The following is a 20,791-nucleotide window of genomic DNA, read 5'->3' as shown; positions in this document are numbered from 1 at the left end:
CTGAATGACATTCCTAAAGACCTGCTTGACTCAGGCTTCAATCCTCTGTTTACAACCCTTATATTCCTGGCTAAGAAATGTATACTATTAAAATGGTCTACACCTCAGGTCCCTACTATTTCTATCTGGATTTCTCAACTGTCAGCCTTTCTTCCTTTGGAGAAACTAACTTATGACCTCAACCACAAACAGGACAAATTTACGAGTCTTTGGGATCCTCTCCAATACTTTCTATAAAAATTTTGAAATTTTTATTTTGAGAAGGTTTTGGCTTCTCTTGTTTTGACTTGTGTTTTTTGTAAACAGTCACATTTGCACAATGTACATTTTATCTAACTTGCAGCACCTGGGGTTTGTTTGTTGGCTTGTTTGCCTGTATGTCTTTGTTTTTGATGTTATTATTATTTGAAAATCCTTAATAAAAAAAATAATAGAAACTGTTATGTCAACGATCGGCTGAATGCAACAGTTAAACTAAACAACTTAAGTAAACCGTACTGATGTGCATCGAGTGAGCAGGACTAAAAGCCGGTTCACACTAAAGTATCCAGTATCCAAAACATGGCACAAAGAACATAACAGATGTACACAAAAGGGGTGTTAATAATTCAAATTTTTATGAGCTGCTGCTACTACAATCCAATCAAATTTTTATTTTATGAGCTGCTGTTTCTACAAATACTTAAATATGATAAGTCCATCATATTTATAATCAGCTTCATATTCATATTTATTGGGTTTCGAAGATTTAATTCCAGGATGAAAATATAAATATGTTTTCTACTATTCGTCTTATGTTTTCAACGCATTATCTGCGCATGTGCAGTATCATTCAGTACACCACGGGCGCGGGAATACGATGGACTTCATTTCTCTCACATCGTGTGAAATCTTCTTTGAGTCTATGGGCTTTGTACTGTATAATGTACTAGATTTCTCAAATGCTTTAATCTACAGTAGTTTAATATCTTTTTGTGTCTGAAATGTGTGTAAGGCAGTGCCAAGCTAAACAGAAGACAATTGATTGATCTCCAGTAATGCAAACCTTGAATGCCTCTCTTGACATTTTATTAATTTACACAGGAAGCAATATAGAATACAAACTGTGTTTAGACATGAATTAATATTTGTGTCAATTCTAGTAGGTCTCAGTGACAACAGAGTTTGCATTGAAGTGTGTGCCAGATTTGTGAGCATGAGTTTGCTGTGAGGTCAATTTAGCATCATTCATCTTCCATATACAATTATTCAGGAGCATATGAGAAAGAATGCTGCATTAAGACACACAGACTGAATACTAATCATTTAAATTTGCTCTAAACCAGGGGTGGGCAACTGTTTTGGTAAAGGGGCCACATCGGGCTTTAAGTAGTGAATTGGGGGCCACATTGTATTCCTTTTGAGATACAATGTTCTGCATTGATTTGGTTTTTGTAACTTTTAAGCCCAGAAATATTTGTGTACTCAATTTTCTGAAGTGTAACTGTGACTAATAGGACTATTCTTTAATTGCCTAAAGTATTGAATGGCTCTAAAAAGGTAAATACTTTTCTATCAGGCATTAAAATACAAAATAAATGCTGAGCTTATACATTTATTTTACCACCTCTACTTCCCTGTTAATTTATTATTCAATTTAACAATCTCTACATCAGGGTTCTATTTTAATTTGAAATAAAAAATGAAATTTATAGAACTTTTAATGTTTGGGCAAAGCAGTTGAGTTTACTTTTTTCTAAAACATTACCCTTTTACATGCTAAATGTAAATGTCATGATGCAGGTCTCCTCGATGGTTTGACTTTCAGCACACAACTGAATAACACAGGCTGCATGACTATGACAAATAATTACTGCAAGAGTTAGGTCCCAATGCAAGTTAACTGAAATATCCAATGAAAAATAAAAACGCTTTTACGATAAATGAGCCGCAGGCCACATGTGGAAGGCCTGATATGGTCCCGTATGTTGCCCATGTCTGCTCTAAACCCTTTTGACTACTTCAACAAAATAAAAATATTTTGGGGACAGTTGCTATTTGTTTGTTTTTTAAATTGAATTGATGCATATACATGGAGTTGCTTTTTATAAACAAGCACTTGGCAGTGGCACTGGCGCGTTCTTTAGGCATGGCAGAATAGACTTGCTTTAGATGGATGCTTTGTTTGAATTGGAAGGAGAATGCCCAAAAAGTGCTGTTTGTAGATTGGAAACAATCCGTTTCCAAATATTATCTGATATGGGTGCCGATAAAGAATATAAGAATAATTTTTTTTAACCCACCTATTATCCTCACATTTACTAACATTTATTATCCTTGGGGTCAATTTGATCCAGCCATTTTAAACTCCAGAATATGATTTTTACACAAGTTTATGTGTCAGGTACTTTATGTTTCTTTGTTGACAACCTAAATAGAGAACATCAACATTGAAAAGGAAACAACGAATGCTTGAATCCGAGCACTGACATCCCCTGCCAGCCTTTCACACAGGTGTATGCAAAACAAACCAAAACACTTATCTTTGAAATATAACAAAGTTTATTGATGCAGTAATATCGATTAATAATCAAAACAATGCAGCCAATAAACTTCCAAGTTACAACTACAAACTAAGCAGTGACATGATTAGATATGGTAACCAAAATAAGCCTTTAATACATGAGAGGAAGGTATGTGTTTGTTTGTGTGTGTGTGTGTGTGTGTGTGTGTGTGTGTGAAAGGAGTGACGCGCACAAAATGGTGGACGTGACTCTCATGGAGAGTATGTCATGCGAGATTTCCGGCCTGAGAATATGGCCGCGAATGTGGCCGGAGAGAAGCCGGTTAATGGCGTCTGCCTGTTTATTGCATGTCTCAGCTTTGTCCCCAAGTTATCGTACAAGCAGAGATTCATCACCAAGTTATCTACTAGCCAAATGTTTGTGAGGGGTTACGTTTAGTATGACAGAGAGAGAGAATAAAGTGGTGGCACCGAAGTCGGTTTCACGATCGTGGGAGAGAAGACAGCTGTTAGTTTATCACTCAGAGACACGGTGAACAACTCGTAACCCGTCCCACGGTCTTTAGATCTTTAATGGATAAACTCTGTGTGCTGGTCTCATCCGTAATGGTGTAAATACACAACAGTCCAACGTGGTTGGATTAGAACACAGCTAAATCTAATTTGTGATAAGAGTACGTTACATTAATACCTTGAGTATTATTAGCAGCAATGAGCGGACTCGGCGGTGCATAAACTGTACAAGCAATAATCTTGAGACACAAGAATAACACACTAATATTCTATCTCTGCCCAGATGTAAACCCCTTACTTGGATTGTTTGAGGACGCAGGTAGAATGTGTGTTCATCTGTCGTTTGAATCCGACTCGGTTCATCGAGGCTCAGGTGATGACGGGAGACCATTTCTTCGTTCTGTTGGCGGGCGGTACGGCTGTTGATTCTCGGCGGGCTGGCGGAGAAATCAGAAACGTCGACTTGGTTGAAGAGTGAAGAGAAATCTTCTTTCTTAACTTCTGAAGGCAAACAGATGAAAATGCGGATGGCTCGGCAGTCTCCTTTGGATCCGTTAGTGTTTGGTGGAATCTCAACTTTGTATGCCACAGTTTCAAGCCATATGTTACTTTCTTGTTCAATAAGGCTACACCTGAAAGCCGCTGGAAGCAATGCCCAGAAGGATCTCAGAGGTATTTCTACTCCCGGTGATGTCATGGTTGAGGGGCATTCTGTCATGCGCCTCATCCAATAGGAGTTGAGAGTTCGATCCTTTGGAATTTCACACATGTGTGTAAATTGAGCAAGGCTTCATGGGATTTGTAGTCTGTTTTGGAATCCCTTTGTTTGATTTTGGCACAGTTTTTATCAGTAAGATGTATGACTGTGTGTGTAGGCCTCAGTCGGGTTTTATGACTGTGTTAGGCCTGCCTTTGTCTTATATCTGAATACATGAGGCCCAACACAGATTATCAATCCCTTGTAGTCCAAGACCATTTGTGGTTTTCTGTCTTCTCTGGTGCTCAGGACAGCATATCTGTCCATGATGCTCATCAGCAGGACATTTACCCTTTCTTGGGGCAATAGGAGATGACAGTGGCTCTGCCATGGAAGGAAAACATTGAAGATGTTACCTTCCTGTTCTACATCGCAAGAAGCTCAGAGGGAAGTTCAGGCTTGTTTTTTCTCATCATCCCCAAAATGGTAACCTTGAAAACGGATGTTCCTCACCCAGGGCGTACGATGTAAAACAATTTTCACATGTAATGTTATGACCATTCAGTCCTTCAGCCATGTCTAGTACCAACCTCATGCCCCAATTTTTTTTTCAGGTGCTTCCCCAGGAGATTTACCAGTGTACACCTGCATATTCCAGACATAGCTGGACTGTGCATTACATGCTGCCCATATTTTGATACCATATTTGTCCGGTTTTCTTGGTATGCATTGTCTGAAGGGACAGCACCCACAAAATACAACCAGACATTCATCCACAGTGACATGGGGGCCTGGATTGTAAAGAAAGGGTAATCGCTGGTCTCATACACCCCATATTGGTGCGAGTCATGCTCTCGTCGGCCCCACCTTTCTATGTCATCAAAGCATATGACATGGGAGAAAACATGGAATATCTCAGGAGAAAACATGGAATGTCTTTAGAGACATGGTGGCTGGAAATATTGCCCTTCCAGTGTCAGCATTCCATTTTTGGAAGGTAATGTGTCTGCTGGTGGTTGACAGACAACAGAAGGGTCAACTCTAAGAGTCTTATTCTCATTAGAGGAGGATGCCTCATAATCAGGGTCCTCCTCAACATTATCCTCTGTCTCAGACACACTCTCCACTATGTCACTTTCACCGTCAAAGAACTGTGACAAAATCTCATTGACATAAAACCTATGTTTAGAGGTCATTTTCAGTTGAGAGAAAGCATAAAGAGAGAGTCCTCAGAGCTCCAAGAGAACTGTGAAAGCTTTTATATGTTTGCTCCTCCCCTTGTTGTGTGAACTATCAATGTCCTTGTGAGAATTATGTTTTCCCCTCCCCCATGGTGCGGGAAATATCAAAGTTCTTGTGAGAATTATATTTTCCCATCTCCCATGTCGTGTGAACTATCAGTGGTTCTCGCAATACTACATGTATGGTTATGTTAAGTTAGGGCCCTAAAGCAGAGGGAAGTTTTTTGAAGATTATAAAACTGCATGCTATAATGACCTCAGTGTCATCCAAAACAACCCCCAAAAAAATTTTAAAATCTTTATATTTCTTATATGTTTTAAACAGCTGAAACAGCCTGGGGTCAAATTGACCCCAAAGAACTGATTCTACAAAATGTGTACAGGACATTGAAAACATATCATCATGTTATTTTTATATTTACCCAGTTGGTCCCATTAAATTAGAAAACGTCATTCTGATAAAAAAAAAAAAAATATTGATTCATATAAATAACAAAAAAGCAAAACACATACATACATACATACACATATATATATATATATATATATATATATATATATATATATATATATATATACAGGTGAAACTCTAAAAATTAGAATATCGTACAAAAGTTCATTAATTTCAGTAATTCAACTTAAAAGGTGAAACTAATATATTATATAGACTCATTACAAGCAAAGTAAGATATTTCAAGCCTTTATTTGATATAATTTTGATGATTATGGCTTACAGCTTATGAAAACCCCAAATTCAGAATCTCAGAAAATTTGAATATTGTGAAAAGGTTCAGTATTGTAGGCTCAAAGTGTCACACTCTAATCAGCTAAACACCTGCAAAGGGTTCCTGAGCCTTTAAATGGTCTCTCAGTCTGGTTCAGTTGAATTCACAATCATGGGGAAGACTGCTGACCTGACAGTTGTGCAGAAAACCATCATTGACACCCTCCACAAGGAGGGAAAGCCTCAAAAGGTAATTGCAAAAGAAGTTGGATGTTCTCAAAGTGCTGTATCAAAGCACATTAATAGAAAGTTAAGTGGAAGGGAAAAGTGTGGAAGAAAAAGGTGCACAAGCAGCAGGGATGACCGTAGCCTGGAGAGGATTGTCAGGAAAAGGCCATTCAAATGTGTGGGGAGCTTCACAAGGAGTGGACTGAGGCTGGAGTTACTGCATCAAGAGCCACCACACACAGACGGGTCCTGGAAATGGGCTTCAAATGTCAAACGTCTTACCTGGGCTAAAGAAAAAAAGAACTGGTCTGTTGCTCAGTGGTCCAAAGTCCTCTTCTCTGATGAGAGCAAATTTTGCATCTCATTTGGAAACCAAGGTCCCAGAGTCTGGAGGAAGAATGGAGAGGCACACAATCCAAGATGCTTGAAGTCCAGTGTGAAGTTTCCACAGTCTGTGTTGGTTTGGGGAGCCATGTCATCGGCTGGTGTTGGTCCACTGTGCTTTATTAAGTCCAGAGTCAACGCAGCCGTCTACCGGGACATTTTAGAGCACTTCATGCTTCCTTCAGCAGACAAGCTTTATGGAGATGCTGACTTCATTTTCCAGCAGGACTTGGCACCTGCCCACACTGCCAAAAGTACCAAAACCTGGTTCAGTGACCATGGTATTACTGTGCTTGATTGGCCAGCAAACTCGCCTGACCTGAACCCCATAGAGAATCTATGGGGCATTGCTAAGAGAAAGATGAGAGACATGAGACCAAACAATGCAGAAGAGCTGAAGGCCGCTATTGAAGCATCTTGGTCTTCCATAACACCTCAGCAGTGCCACAGGCTGATAGCATACATGCCACGCCGCATTGAGGCAGTAATTAATGCAAAAGGGGCCCAAACCAAGTACTGAGTACATATGCATGATTATACTTTTCAGAGGGCCGACATTTCTGTATTTAAAATCCTTTTTTTTATTGATTTCATGTAATATTCTAATTTTCTGAGATTCTGAATTTGGGGTTTTCATAAGCTGTAAGCCATAATCATCCAAATCATATCAAATAAAGGCTTGAAATATCTTACTTTGCTTGTAATGAGTCTATATAATATATTAGTTTCACCTTTTAAGTTGAATTACTGAAATTAATGAACTTTTGCACGATATTCTAATTTTTCGAGTTTCACCTGTGTATATATATATATATTATATATATATATATATATATATATATATACACACAGTATATATACGGAATCAACATTTAACTCCACTATTACCCCTCCCAATCCCCAAAACCACCCTGACCCTCAACAACATCCATGTGGTCACAAATGATTATAGACACGCACAAAAAACATAAAACAACAAAAAAAAAGATATAATAATCACACCGATTTAAAACTAAACTGCTCTCTCCACCAGTGTTGCCAGATGTAGGATAATTATCATATTTGTACGATAATTTTGACCTCTGTACGATGTACGATCAATAATGAAAAAAATCACATAATGTACGATAATTTCAGAGTTTTCAGTCGTTCGTCCAAAGACGCATCCTACCCCTTCTCTCTCTGACCCTGAATCATTTTGCAGGCTCGCCTGCCTGCACGCAAGCACGTACACACACACACACACACACACACACAGAGGCACCACACGTCAACACTACACTACAGTTTTGCCGAAGAAGACAGATCAGTTTAACAAAACGAAGCAGTAAAGTGCTAAAAAAAATGAGTTCAGAAAGGGAAGGTGAGGACAGTGGAGGGGCGAAGAGGAAGACAGAGTCTGAAGAGCAGCGGAAAAGTAAGCATAGGCCACAAACATATAGGACAGAGTGGGAAAAAGACCCCACTTTTGCAGGGTGGCTAAAACCTGTCCCAGGAAACGATGCTAAAGCATTCTGTCCAAACGTCCAAATGGTGGCAGAGATCACAGTTTTAAAAAATCATGAAAAGTCCAAGAAACATACGGTTAAAAAGAAAAATCTAGCCCCATCACAAAGGTCGATAGCACAATGCCTACAGAAACCATCTGAAAAGCAAAAGTTAGATGAATCTGTGAAGAATGCTGAAATCAAGTTAACAGGGTTCATGGCAGAGCAAAACGTACCTCTGAGAATCTCAGACCATTTGGTCTTGGTCTTAAAAGATATTTTCCACGATTCACAAATAGCCTAAAATATGACCCTTGGGCGCACAAAAACGACTGCTATAACCAAGCATGTCATTGGGGATTGTTATTCTGAAAGTCTAACAGAAATTCTTAAAAGAAAGAAATTCAGTGTTTTGATTGACGAATCAACTGACATAGGCAATGTAAAAACACTGTGTGTAGTTGGTCGTTTTTTTGATGAGGGACCAAGGAAGATTCAGACCAGGTTTTGGAAACTGGTACAAATCTTCTCGAACACAGACGACCACAGACATGCTAGAGAGGGAGCCACTCGTGAACGACTTTACGCCGAGATGATGAAGTCATTCACTGATGCAGGTGTACCACTCGAAAATATTGTGGGGTTCGGGTCAGATGGCTGCAACACAATGATGGGGAAACACAACTCTGTCTCCAGCCGCCTCAGGAGTGATCTTCCAGGCATCACAGTGCAGCGCTGCGTGTGCCATTCACTGCACCTTTGCGCAAGCGAGGCGTGCAGACAACTCCCTCGTAGGTGTGAGGATTTAGCCTGAGACACTTATGGGTACTTCAGAAACAGCGCAAAACGTATCGCGCAACTCCGAGAATTCCAAGATTTTTGCCATGTTGAGCCCCACAAAATGCTCAAGCCGTCACAGACTAGATGGCTGTCACTGAACGACGTTGTAAAACGCGTGTCTGCGCAATGGGATGCTCTCTGTCTTTTTTTCACAGATCAGTGGCTTGAGGCCAGACTTACTGCTGCGGAGACTATTTTTCACTCACTCAATGACCAGTCTCTACGCCTCTTCTATTATTTCCTTGAATGGGTCCTACTGAAATTCACAGATCAGAGTGAAAAGGTGGTGATCACTTCATTGAGAAGCAAGGTCTGCGAGACTTACAAAGATCTGCTTCTGACGTTCATGGATAGGGACCATGTCCGCACTCCACTGAAAGACATTGACATCAATAATGGCCCAAAGGTCACACTGAGCTCAATGTACTTGGGCATAAAGGTGATGCAGCATGTGCAGCAGCAGCAGGCAAAAATTTCGCCAGCAAATCTGACAGATTTTTATGTGCGCTGTCAGAAATTTCTACAGGTTGCCTGCGGGGAAATCAAGAAACGATTTGATTTTGATGATGCTCTCTTGACCCGCCTTGTATGCCTTTCTCCTGCCACTGCAACAGATGCAAACGCACGAGTTGAGCATCCGTCTCTGCTCCCCCTCATGGAACAAGTGCCATGGCTGATTGACATGTCAGACACAGACAGTCTCCAAGTCATTGATGACCAGTGGAGGCGATTGCCTCTCATGGCCTTAAGTGAAGACACGAAAGAAATGGATGTCGATAAATTTTGGCATCATATTTCTATGTTGGAGGATTTCCAGGGGATAGCCATGTTCAGCGAACTGGGAAAGTTTGCTCTGGATGTGCTTGTGTTTCCACACTCAAATGCGTCATGCGAACGAGTGTTTTAAAAAGTCAATCTAATCAAAACAAAACCACGAAACCGACTCTTTACAGACACTCTGAATGGACTCCTGCACACATCGGAGTGTGTGAAGAATGCTGGTGGGTGTCAGGCCTTCAAACCGACGAACACTATGCTGCGCTCCATGACGGCATCCAATCTGTACCATAAAAGGATTCCCCAACCAACAACATCTGCCAACACAGCACAAGTGGATGTGGCATCCGATGATGACAGCGACTTAGATATCGAATTTGAATCTTTCTAGTGTTAATTGTGCACTTGTTTCTCTCTGTATCATAGTTTAAGTTCTAGTTCAAAATGTGGACTGTCGGCATATCTTTTGCACTTTGGCAAAAAAAAGTTAAGTATTCAGACTTCCTCCAGTTAGTGTGAGCGTATTACACAGCTTGTTTAAATTGGCTGTAAAATTATTTGGAAAATAAAATTGTTGGAAAATAGCTATATTTTATGCGTTTGGTTCGTGTACGATAATTTTTCTAAAAAAAAAAACGCTAATTTTGAGGTTTTGGTACGATACTTCGACATTTCTAATCTGGCAACACTGCTCTCCACTGCCATTACCTGAGAGCCCTCCCAGTATGCCAAATAGCTTCCCCATTTCCCATCAAATGAATCCCAACTCCCCAGCTTTCTACATGACTGTAGAGGATTACATATGGAGGACACGGGAGGCAGGTTGCTCCAAACAAAGGTAACACTTTAATCTGTCAACTCAGCTCTTTACAGCTTCACAAATTAACTTAGTTTTCCACAGCTTCACAAATTAACTCAGCTCTGCAACAGGGCTCTCTCAGTCTCTGACTCTCTCCCCGGTCTGGAGGTTCTGTTGCTGTTTATATGCCGCTTTTGAAAATGCTCACTGAAATTGGAGACATGTGTTAGACATAATTTAGCTCAGGTGCAGGCGCCTTTACCACTTTCTCTCTCCGGACGCGTGCTTGACCACGCCCCCGCTGCCACAATGACACTTCCTCGACAGCCGCCACCCATCTCCGTGCACCATTTATGAAATGAGGGCGCACCAGCCGACTTCCATCCCCTTAAATCACTTTGTCTGCCAATCATGACACTGGTTAGAACCCAGTTTCTTATGTGTTTATCTCATATACTGATGACTGCCCCATCACCTAAAATACATATTAGTCTATACCAGCGGTTCTCAAAGTGTGGGGCGCGCCCCACTGGTGGGGAATAGAGACGTGACAGGTGGGGCGCGCCAAACGGGGGGAAATTTTCCTTTTTATGCATTTCTGTCTTTATTCGTTCATGGCGAGTCCGCATCGTCAACTTCATCTTTGCAGTGACACATAAAACACCAGTTTATTAATAAACAATTAAATGTATCCTTGCTATTTCTGTTTCACGTTCATAATCATTACTTTTGCCGGTTCTTTGTGGCAAGCTTTATGCGTGCGGTCGTGCGCTTGAGTGCGGCTATATAACGCTCAGTATCCTGTATAGCCTACTTAAGTTATTAAATCAATATAAAGGGGCGATTTGTCCACTAATGGCTTAAATGAACAACTACTAGTCGACTAGAAAAAAACTTTAGTCGGAGGCAGCCCTTATTTCACATATTTTTGAACCAGCAAGCCATTCTGGGTTGAGCGCATCGACCCTGAGCGGAATGAGCTGAGCAGAGCGGAATATTCAGAAATGCGCCTCGGCTCACATGCTCTGATCGAACAAAGGAATATTAGAATAATGAATCATTAGTTTATCTTATAGCTACACTGCCCATAATTTTAATCCAATTTCAAACACAGTATGTTATGTCTATTTAAAAAATATATATTTCACGTTTTTAAGTACAAAATGATGTTAGTTCTTTGCCACATCATATTTCTGTGAGATGGGCTTTTCAGCTGTTGCTTCACTGAAAACTAAGTACAGATCTCAACTGAACATTGAGCATGACTTGAGAGTGGCAGTATCAAGCCTGCAACCCTGCTTTGAGAAACTGTGCAATGCAAAACAAGCTCATTGCAGCCACTAATGCAGGGAAAATGAATTCTTTAAATACTTTCTTGCCAAATGGATTTCTCTTTTTTTCTTTTTTAACAGATTGCAAAGTAGCACTTGTATTTCTTTTCTATTTTTTTTTATCTTGATACAAATGTTGACACAGCTGCACTTTTATTTTCTCTATTTTTGAATTTCATGCAAGTTATGACAGCTGCACTTTTATTTTCTTTATTTTTGAACTTGCTGTTATTTCTTGTAAATAGTTAGTTTGGATTTAGATACAACTTGTTAATGATACTACTTGTTACTTGTTACTACTGTTCAATAAATTGGGACATTTTAAGCTTGTTGCATATTTCATTAGCATCCCAGATAGCAATAAGTCGGCGGCCGCTGGCGGTGCGCCGGCGGCAGTAGAAGCGGCAGAATGGCGATATCGCAAACACGTTTGACGGCAGTCCGCCGGCGGCAGCCGCTTTTTAAAAGCGGCAGCCGCCTTCCTACCGCTTTCGATACGCGGACGGCCCGCTGGCCAGCCGCCGCTCGCCACCGTTATATCGGCCGGACCGCCGGAGGCAAACTCTTTTTCGAGCGATCTGTCACGCTTATTGTATATATATATGTATATATATATATATATATATATATATATATATATATATATATATATATATATATATATTTATAGCATGCAGTTTATCAAGAATAATGATTGATCAAACCAGACAAATTTCCATTTGGCGTTTTAATTCCACATTTCAAAGTACAGTAACTGTCATTGAAACAAGATGTCAGATCACTGAAATATAAATAACAGAAAAATACAAACATTATATATACACACACACACAAAAGAACATGCAGTTCCCCTTCTGTCGCTCTCTTACGTTGTGTCAGAGAACGACACTAGGGGTCTCTCTTGAGCGCCGATATTCACCTCTGTACTATGAAAAAAGGCCAATGAGAGTTGGCAGCCAGTATTTGCATGTCCCACTCGACATACGGGTATTTAAGCGGCGCAAATACGGGAGTTCATTCAGGAAAATTTCTTCGAGCCGATGGTCGTGTTTGCAGTTTGCTGCGTGACTACACACCGAAGTTCCTGCTATCCTCTGCTGCATGCTGTTGGATTCTACGGCGCACAACAGCTGCTTTCTCCTGGTTGCACGGCTGTGCACTTCCTGCCCCTGAGCGCATCGACAGTTGCAGATAGAAAGATCTCTCACGAGTCTTTCATTCATAAAAGAGTGATTTTATTTAAAAGAGTAATTTCCTCTAAAAGAGCAAAACACAGCGGCGTGAACGCCCTTTTAAGGACGCCGTCTTTTAAAGATGCCCTTCCGCCTCTGTGTTGTTCCTGGATGCGTAGAGTACTCTCCGCTTCCGACGGCCACAGGCGTTGTCTCGTGTGTCTGGGCAGTGATCACACCGAGGCTGCGCTTATGGATGGTTCATGCTCTCACTGCGCAGAACATGACCATGACAACGTTAGCGGTCGCGGCTTGCTTACAATCGTAAGCAAGCCACTCCAGCCGCCCGTGTCGCTCCTTCTTCCCACGGGATTGAGGACGATGCGGCTGGCGTATGGATGGCGATTTGGGGATGGCAGCGGTGCAGCTCCGCCGGTACGCCTCGACCACCCGCGCCCGCACGCCGTTGACTCCCCGTCTCGCCGAGGTGGCGGCGACTCGCCTCACAGCCAGTCTGCCTACCCTCAGGCGATGGAAGCAGATGAGTTCGCCGCGACATCGGAGGGCGTGGCTCTGACGCTGAGGGCTCCTCTGGGCTGCCGCCGGGCTTGCACGCCCAGCAGGAGGCCGACGCGCAGATGTCCGGATATGCTTTCCGGGCAGCCAATAGCGTGGCCTGGATTGGAACCCTCCATCCTCCCCGCAGCCATCACGGCTAGATGATTGGTTTTGAGCGTGGGCCGCCACAGCCTCGCCCCCAGTACCTTTCTTCCCGGAGGTGCATGATGAGCTGACGCCTTCGTGGAGAGCACCCCTCTCCACTCGCCGTGCCACCTGCTCATCCGCCTCGCCACCCTCGACGGCGGAGCGCCATGGGTACACGGAGATCCCCAGGTGGATAGAGCTGTTGCGATCCACCTATGCCCCGAAGCACTACCACCTGGCGGGTCGCCCTGTACTCCCTTCCCGGTCCTGTAGAGCAACATCCTCGCCACCGCGACGGCCTACAGCGCTACCGACGCCGCCTCGCCTCTGCATGCCATGGCTCTCCTGCAGGTCCACCAAGCCAAGGCACTCCGCAACATGCACGGGGTAGCTCCTGATCCCGACACGCTGCAGGAACTGCGCCAGCGACCGACCTCGCCCTGAGAGCGACGGTCACAGCGGCACTCGGGCAGGCGATGGCCACTCTGGTGGTCCAGGAACGCCAGCAGTGGCTGGACTTGGTCGAGATGCGTGAAGCCGACAAGACTCGCTTCCTCAACGCTCCTGTCTCCCAGTTCGGCCTCTTCGGCGACACCGCGGAGGACTTTGCCCAGCAGTTCTCCCTGGTGAAGAAGCAGACGGAGGCCATTTTCACATCATGCCGCAAGCAAGCCTGCCGCCACGCCCAGGCCCCATCTGCTCGCCGAGGGCGCCCTCCTGCGCCAGAAGATCTTCTGCTCCGCCCCAACCTGGGCCCAGCTCTCAGCCCCAGCGCCGAAAGCAAACCGCAGGAAGCGTACGCCCCCTGCCTCACGGACCTCGCCGAGGACCCGGAAGGCTCCCAAACGCCCCTGAGACAGCGGACCCAGAGGACGAGAAGTTAGCTCCGAGATGGTGAGACCGGCTCCGCCCCCGGTGGAGGGCCGGAGGAGAATCTTGTGTTTTTTCATTTGCCGCACCCTGCACCCAAATTCTCAATAAAAGAGCTATTTCCTTTACCTCTGGGTCACATGGCTCGCAAATGCCGCTCTCACGGCACTTTTGTTTCAGGCCTCAACAGTCCCGGGCGCCCAGGATGCGGTGCTCCGCCCTCAGCTCCACGACTGTTCCCCGGCCGGCCGGTTCAGACGAGTCCAGAGGACGCCGACATCAGACCTCCTCCTCTGTCACGTAACCCGCCTCTGCCGGTGCGCTGAACAAGGTAAGTGCTTTGAGCTTATTCTCAGCACCAGAGCCTCGGACGCCACAGAGCCTCCCGACGCTGCGCTACCTGTTCCAAGACCGCCATGAGCCCCGCCGGTACGCCCAAAATACTTGTCCCCTTGGTGCCGCTAGCACAGAGCGCAGAGGCATGGCTTTCTCTGCCCAGCTCGTCACGCTGGCTGCACCGACCATTCGACTCGGTTACGCAATTCAGTTTGCCAGGTCTCCGCCTCTTCCTGGGCTGCTCGTTCCTCCAGCAGTGCATGGCGTAACATGCCCTCTCCCTGCGCGAGGAAATCGCCTCCTTCTAATCAAGGACGCCGATAGAGCCTGTCCTTCCAACCTAAACGAAGAAGGGTTTCTACAGCCCTTACTGTTGTACCCAAGAAAGGCGGTGGCATACGACCCGATCTTGGACCTGAGAGTTTTCAATCGGACCCTGTCCAAACTCCCGCTCAAAATGCTCACCCAGAAACAAATTCTATCTGGCGCTCGGCATCTAGATTGGTTCGCGAGCGTAGACCTGAAGGACGCGTGACTTTCACGCCTCAACTCGCCTCGACACCGACCCTTTCTACGGTTCGCGATTCGACGGCCAGGCGTATCAGTACAAGGTCCTCCCCTTCGCCTGTCTCTGTCCCCTCGCTGCGTCTCACGAGGAGCGGGCATACGCATACTCAATTACCTCGACGATTGGCTTATTCTGGCCCCTCGCGAGGAATTACTATGCGACACAGAGACCAGGTGCTCGAGCACCTCCGCGCTTGGGGCTTCAGGTCAACTGGGAGAAGAGCAAGCTCACCCCAGTCCAGAGCATCTCTTTTCTCGGTTTGGAGTTAGACTCAGTCTCAATGACAGCACGCCTCTCCAACTAACGTGCTCAGTCAGTGCTGGAATGCCTCGCTTCCTTCAAGCCAGGCACCGTGGTCCCGCTGAAGCGCTTCCAACAGCTCCTGGGGCATATGGCATCCTCTGCGGCGGTCGCGCCACTAGGGTTGATGCATATGAGACCACTTCAGCATTGGCTCCAGACTCGAGTCCCGAGATCGAGCATGGCGCCACGGCACGCACGGCGCGGAAATTACCACTGCCTGCCTCCAAACCTTCAAACCCTGGATAGACCTCTGCTTTCTTCGGCAGGGGTACCCTTGCAGCAGGTGTCCCGTCGCGTTCTGGTTACAACCGACGCCCAAATTGGGTTGGGCGCCGTGTGCAACGGGCGCCAAGAGTCGCAGGCCGGTGGAACCAAGGCTCACTGCGCTGGCACATCAACTGCCTAGAGCTGCTGGCCGCTCGCCTTGCCCTGAAGAAATTTCTTCCGATGATTCGTGGCAAACATGTCCTGGTCAGGACAGACAGCACCACGGTGGTGGCTTACATAAACCGCCAAGGCGAGCACGCTCCCCACATGTCACAGCTCGCCTGCCGCCTCCTCCTTTGGAGTCAGCAGCGACTGGAGTCGCTGCGCGCCACTCACATCCCCGCAAAATCAATGTGATAGCGGACGCGCTGTCAAGACAAACCTTGCCTGGCGGAGAGTGGAGGCTCCACCCCCAATCGGTCCAGCTGATTTGGGACAGGTTCGGCAAGGCCCAGGTAGACCTGTTTGCCTCCCAGGAAACCTCCCACTGTCCGCTCTGGTATGCCCTCACAGAGGCTCCCTGGGGACAGATGCTCTGGCACACAGCTGGCCCGTGGGGCTGCGCAAGCACGCTTTTCCCCAGTGAGCCTTCTTGCACAGGTGCTATGCAAGGTCAGGGAGGACAAGGAGCAAGTCACTCTGGTGGCCCCCTTCTGGCCCAACCGACGTGGTTTTCAGATCTCACGCTCCTTATGACAGCCCCTCCCTGGCGAATTCCCCTGAGGAAGGACCTTCTTCTCAGGGACGGGCACGCTCTGGCACCCGCTCCAGACCTCTGGAAACTCCACGCCTGGTCCCTGGACGGACGCGGAGGGTCTAGCCGGCCTACCTTTAGCCGCCATAGACACTATTAACCAAGCCAGAGCCCCTTCGACCAGGCATCTTTACGCTCTGAAGTGGCGCCTGTTCATGAACTGGTGTTCTTCCCGAGCCGAAGACCCGCAGAAGTGCGCAGTTAGGTCAGTGCTCGTGTTTCTTCAGGAGAGGCTGGAGAGGAGGCTGTCCCCTCCACCCTCAAGGTGTATGTTGCTGCTATCGCGGCCCACCATGACACGGTAGACGGCAAGTCTCTTGGCAAGCACGCACTTAATCGCCAGGTTCCTAAAAGGTGCCCGGAGGATGATTCCTCCCGGCCTAACCTATTTCCCTCCTGGGATCTCTCGGTCGCCCTGATGGGACTCGGAGACCCCCTTCGAGCCGCTTGACTCAGTTGGACTCAGGGCCCCTCTCTCAAGACGGCCCTGCTGATCGCGCCGCCTCCATCAAGAGGGTCGGGGACCTGCATGCGTTCTCTGTTAGCGACGCCTGCCTGGAGTTCGGTCCGCAGACACTTTCGTGATCCTAAGACCGCAACCGGCTACATGCCCAAGGTTCCTACCACACCCTTCAGGGATCAAGTGGTGAACCTGCAAGCGCTGCCCCGGAGGAGGCAGACCCAGCCCTCTCACTGCTGTGTCCGCACGTGCCTTACGTATTTACCTGGACCGCACACAGAGCACCAGACGCTCTGAGCAGCTCTTCGCCTGCTTTGGGGACAGCAGAAAGGGAACTCTGTCTCCAAGCAGAGTCTCGCCCACTGGGTTGTCGATGCCATTTCCCTGGCTTATCACACCCAGGCTGTGCCCCCCTTTGCGGGTCCGAGCCCACTCCACCAGGAGTGTGGCGCCCTCATGGGCACTGGCTAGGGCACTGCCCTAGCAGACATTTGTAGAGCTGCGGGCTGGGCAACACCTAACACTTTTGCGAGATTCTACAATCTCCGAAGTTGAGTCAGTTTCGGTCCCGTGTTCTCTCAGGTACCGAGCCCGTGAGAACTCGGTGACACGCCGACGATCTGACCGGGTGGATCGCTTGCACCCAGCCCTTCCCCTAACCAGGGGAAACAGTGCGCCTTCTTCCCAGGAGATCCCAGGCTTGGGACACTGGTTGGCTCCTCCCCTAGCCCTTGCGGGTCGCAGTTCTCGCGGAGGGACTCGCCGACCCAAACCACTGCGGGTACCGCTAGCTACCCTGTACTGGTATAGGGGCCCCACAGGTAAGGCCTCCTGCTCGGACTCCCCTGTGTGTAAAACCACGGTTCTGTCCCCTCACGTGAGTTGACACCGTGTTTCCCTTAGGCAGTCACAGCTGCCTCAGGTGCCGTGCTGTATGCTCCCCTCTTTGAGGCTGGTGCTACCACCAAGACTACTGTTCCAAGCATAAGGCCTAGGTATAGGCCATGCGATGTATGTGCCACTCAAATTTGCCTCCCTCCGGGTAGGTGTGGCCTCCGCAGGGTCTTCCCCGCCCTACCAAGGGCTAAGACCCCTTCCCTCAATGCGTGTAAGGGCCCCGCCGCAGTTGCTCTATGCGAGAAACATAGAGAGAAAAGAGGCCCAGCCAGGCTGGCCCGCTCCCATGTTGGCGGCCGTCACCTTGTTCCCCCTCCGGGTAACGATAAGGAATCCTGATGGCTTAAATGGGGCATTGGGGAAGGGTACGTGCGGCTGATACAGTTGGTCGTTCTGCACGTAGGAATACCTGCTCGCTCCTGTATCAGCGGATCACGTACACGGCTCAGCGCATGGCGCTTTTAAGTGGACCCCTAGTGTCGTTCTCTGACACAACGTAAGAGAGCGACAGAAGGGGAACGTCTAGGTTACGTATGTAACCTCAGTTCCCCGATGGAGGGAACGAGACTTTGTGTCCCCCTTGCCACGTCGCTGAGCCGAGCCCCTGTTGTGGCCGGACCATTTCGGCTCCTCAGAAAAATCCTGAATGAACTCCCGTATTTGCGCCGCTTAAATACCCGTATGTCCGGGGCGGACATGCAAATACTGGCTGCCAACTCTCATTGGCCTTTTTCATAGTACAGAGGTGAATATCGGCGCTCAAGAGAGACCCCTAGTGTCGTTCTCTGACACAACATCTCGTTCCCTCCATCGGGGAACTGAGGTTACATACGTAACCTAGACGGTTTCCAATTTCTTTTTTTTTTTAAAAAAACACTATTGTAACACTTACAATAATTGTTAATAAATATAAAGAGGTCAGCTCTGGGATGAAAAGAATTACCAGTAAACACAAGCAATGAGGATATTTGGTACCAAAGAAAGTGCAGGATACCAAATAAATTGAGGTATAACATCATATTTACAAGTCATTTCTAACAATAGGTTAAGTGGTAATAATTTAGAGTAAAGCTCTGGAGTAGAATATACCAACTGCAATGCTGACTGTGGCACAAGGATTTACAAGCTATATTTAACAATAGAATAACAGTTAAGCACTGTGATGGAATGAAAGTAGAATTTTTGGTACTAGTTAATGTGCAATATCAAGTATCAGAGTTATGAAATAGGATTTACAAACTATAATAGAATTGTTAAGCACTGACGGAATGAAATAAGCCAATACTAAAGTCACGGTAAGTAGAATATTTGATACCAGATAATGTGCAAATATCAAGTATTAGATGTATAATCTAGGATTTACAAGCTATATTTAAAAATAGAATAGTTAAGCACTGTAACAATGAAATAAGCAGTAAATTGTATATGAAATAATTGAGATCTTTGGTATCAAGGAATGTGCAGGATAACAGGTATAATATACATTTTGACATTCAACTTACACATGCCAACAAGTGGGAATAAATATAATTAACAGCAGAAAATCTGGCTATAGAGAACACAGCCAATCAGAATGTCTGGAGAGGTTGGGGACTGTGTGGCATAGTGGGCTAAGAATCACCGGTTTTCCCCGACCTCCAGAATGAGGCAGTGCAAATTAGCATATCTTCAGTGATTCCTCGTGCGCCTGTATAAAAGCACAAACCATCCCATATTCATCCAAGGAGCTGCCCTCAAAGCAGGGTCACGAGAGAAAAAAAAAAAAAAGAGCAATTTCCACAGTGAACTGTGTGGATTGGGTGAGTGTAGTCTGACACTTTTAGCAGGCTTTTTTAGGGGTCTTGATGTTACTGACTGCAGGATAAAGAAAGGGTTCCAGTTGTCAGTGATGCTGGGGTGTCAGTAGTCAGCCTAGGTTTAAGGGGTTGGCTGTGGGTCCCTCTCAGCTGTGCGGCGCCTTTTTCCACCTTCATGTTCAGATGCTCCTTTCAGGTAACGCGTTATGTTAACCTGGAATGCCTCATCAGTGGCATCCTGGGTTGCCGGGTTCTTCCGGATGGCTCCTGTAGAAAATAAAGATCTGTCATTCCATTTGAATGGTAATAAGGTCATACACATCTACTTAAATATAAAAAAATATCCAACTTACTTTGAACAATGGTCTTCAGGAACATGTCTCTAAAACATGCTTTATCCCCTACACCAGTCCAGGTTGTATTGATGGAAAGGTGATTAGAGAAGATACTCTGAAGCATTCGCCACACGGTTGTCTTTAGGTCCCTCCCACATTTGATTGCCAAAAACCGAAGCTGAAAATACAAAAAAACATGTTACAAATTACATTTCTCTGAAGCTTCTCATAAATTTAAAATGTGACAGGCTGTGGATTCAGACTGTAGAATATGCAGTGTATGATCTTAATTGTACTTTTTAGATTACCCTATGGCATTATAAACGAAATCGGCACACTTACAAATCGTTGCTGGAGCTCTTTATCCTGCCTCAAACTGTTGTCAAGCAACGCCAAATCTTCCTGGGTGTCTAGGGGGGAGTAACAGATCCCCTGGCAGGGATAACCCTCCAACAGACACATTGGCACTGAAACGTTGCAGCATAGCATTTTGTCGTCCATGCTACGCACAACATCGCCAAATTCCAAGACGTCGCAGCATTAGGGTTTGATCTGCACCTACAGGGGTTCCCAGAATAAAAGAATAAAGTAGTCAGTCCTGGTCCTTCAACTACTAAACTATGACATTTATATCTAGGTCTACTACATGTACAGGTGGCCCCAGTGGGAATTAAACCAACAACCACAGGTGTTGTTTGCAAGTTGTACCTGATTGCCCAGTGCTGAGCAAATGTCTTCAACATTGTCCCAACTTGCTTCACCTGCTCTTGAAGCGAGCAGCTGTCATCTGGGAAGTAACAATAT

The 20,791-nt window shown here is 45.9% G+C and overlaps 1 long non-coding RNA gene across 1 annotated transcript; it reads right to left on the bottom strand.

Annotated features, from left to right (window-relative positions):
• Positions 1 to 19,262: 19,262 nt before the first annotated feature.
• Positions 19,263 to 20,430, bottom strand: LOC127657773 (uncharacterized). Its single transcript, XR_007972319.1, has 3 exons — positions 20,330 to 20,430; positions 20,006 to 20,165; positions 19,263 to 19,919 (listed from the first exon to the last, which is right to left on the bottom strand). It is a non-coding gene; the product is annotated as an uncharacterized LOC127657773 (long non-coding RNA).
• Between the last annotated feature and the right edge of the window lie 361 nt (positions 20,431 to 20,791).

The sequence above is a fragment of the Xyrauchen texanus genome, chromosome 17 (genome assembly GCF_025860055.1).
Source record: "Xyrauchen texanus isolate HMW12.3.18 chromosome 17, RBS_HiC_50CHRs, whole genome shotgun sequence".
NCBI lineage: Eukaryota > Metazoa > Chordata > Actinopteri > Cypriniformes > Catostomidae > Xyrauchen > Xyrauchen texanus.
The sequence above is the reverse complement of the archived record's forward strand: the minus strand, read 5'-3'. Positions and strand labels throughout refer to the sequence as shown.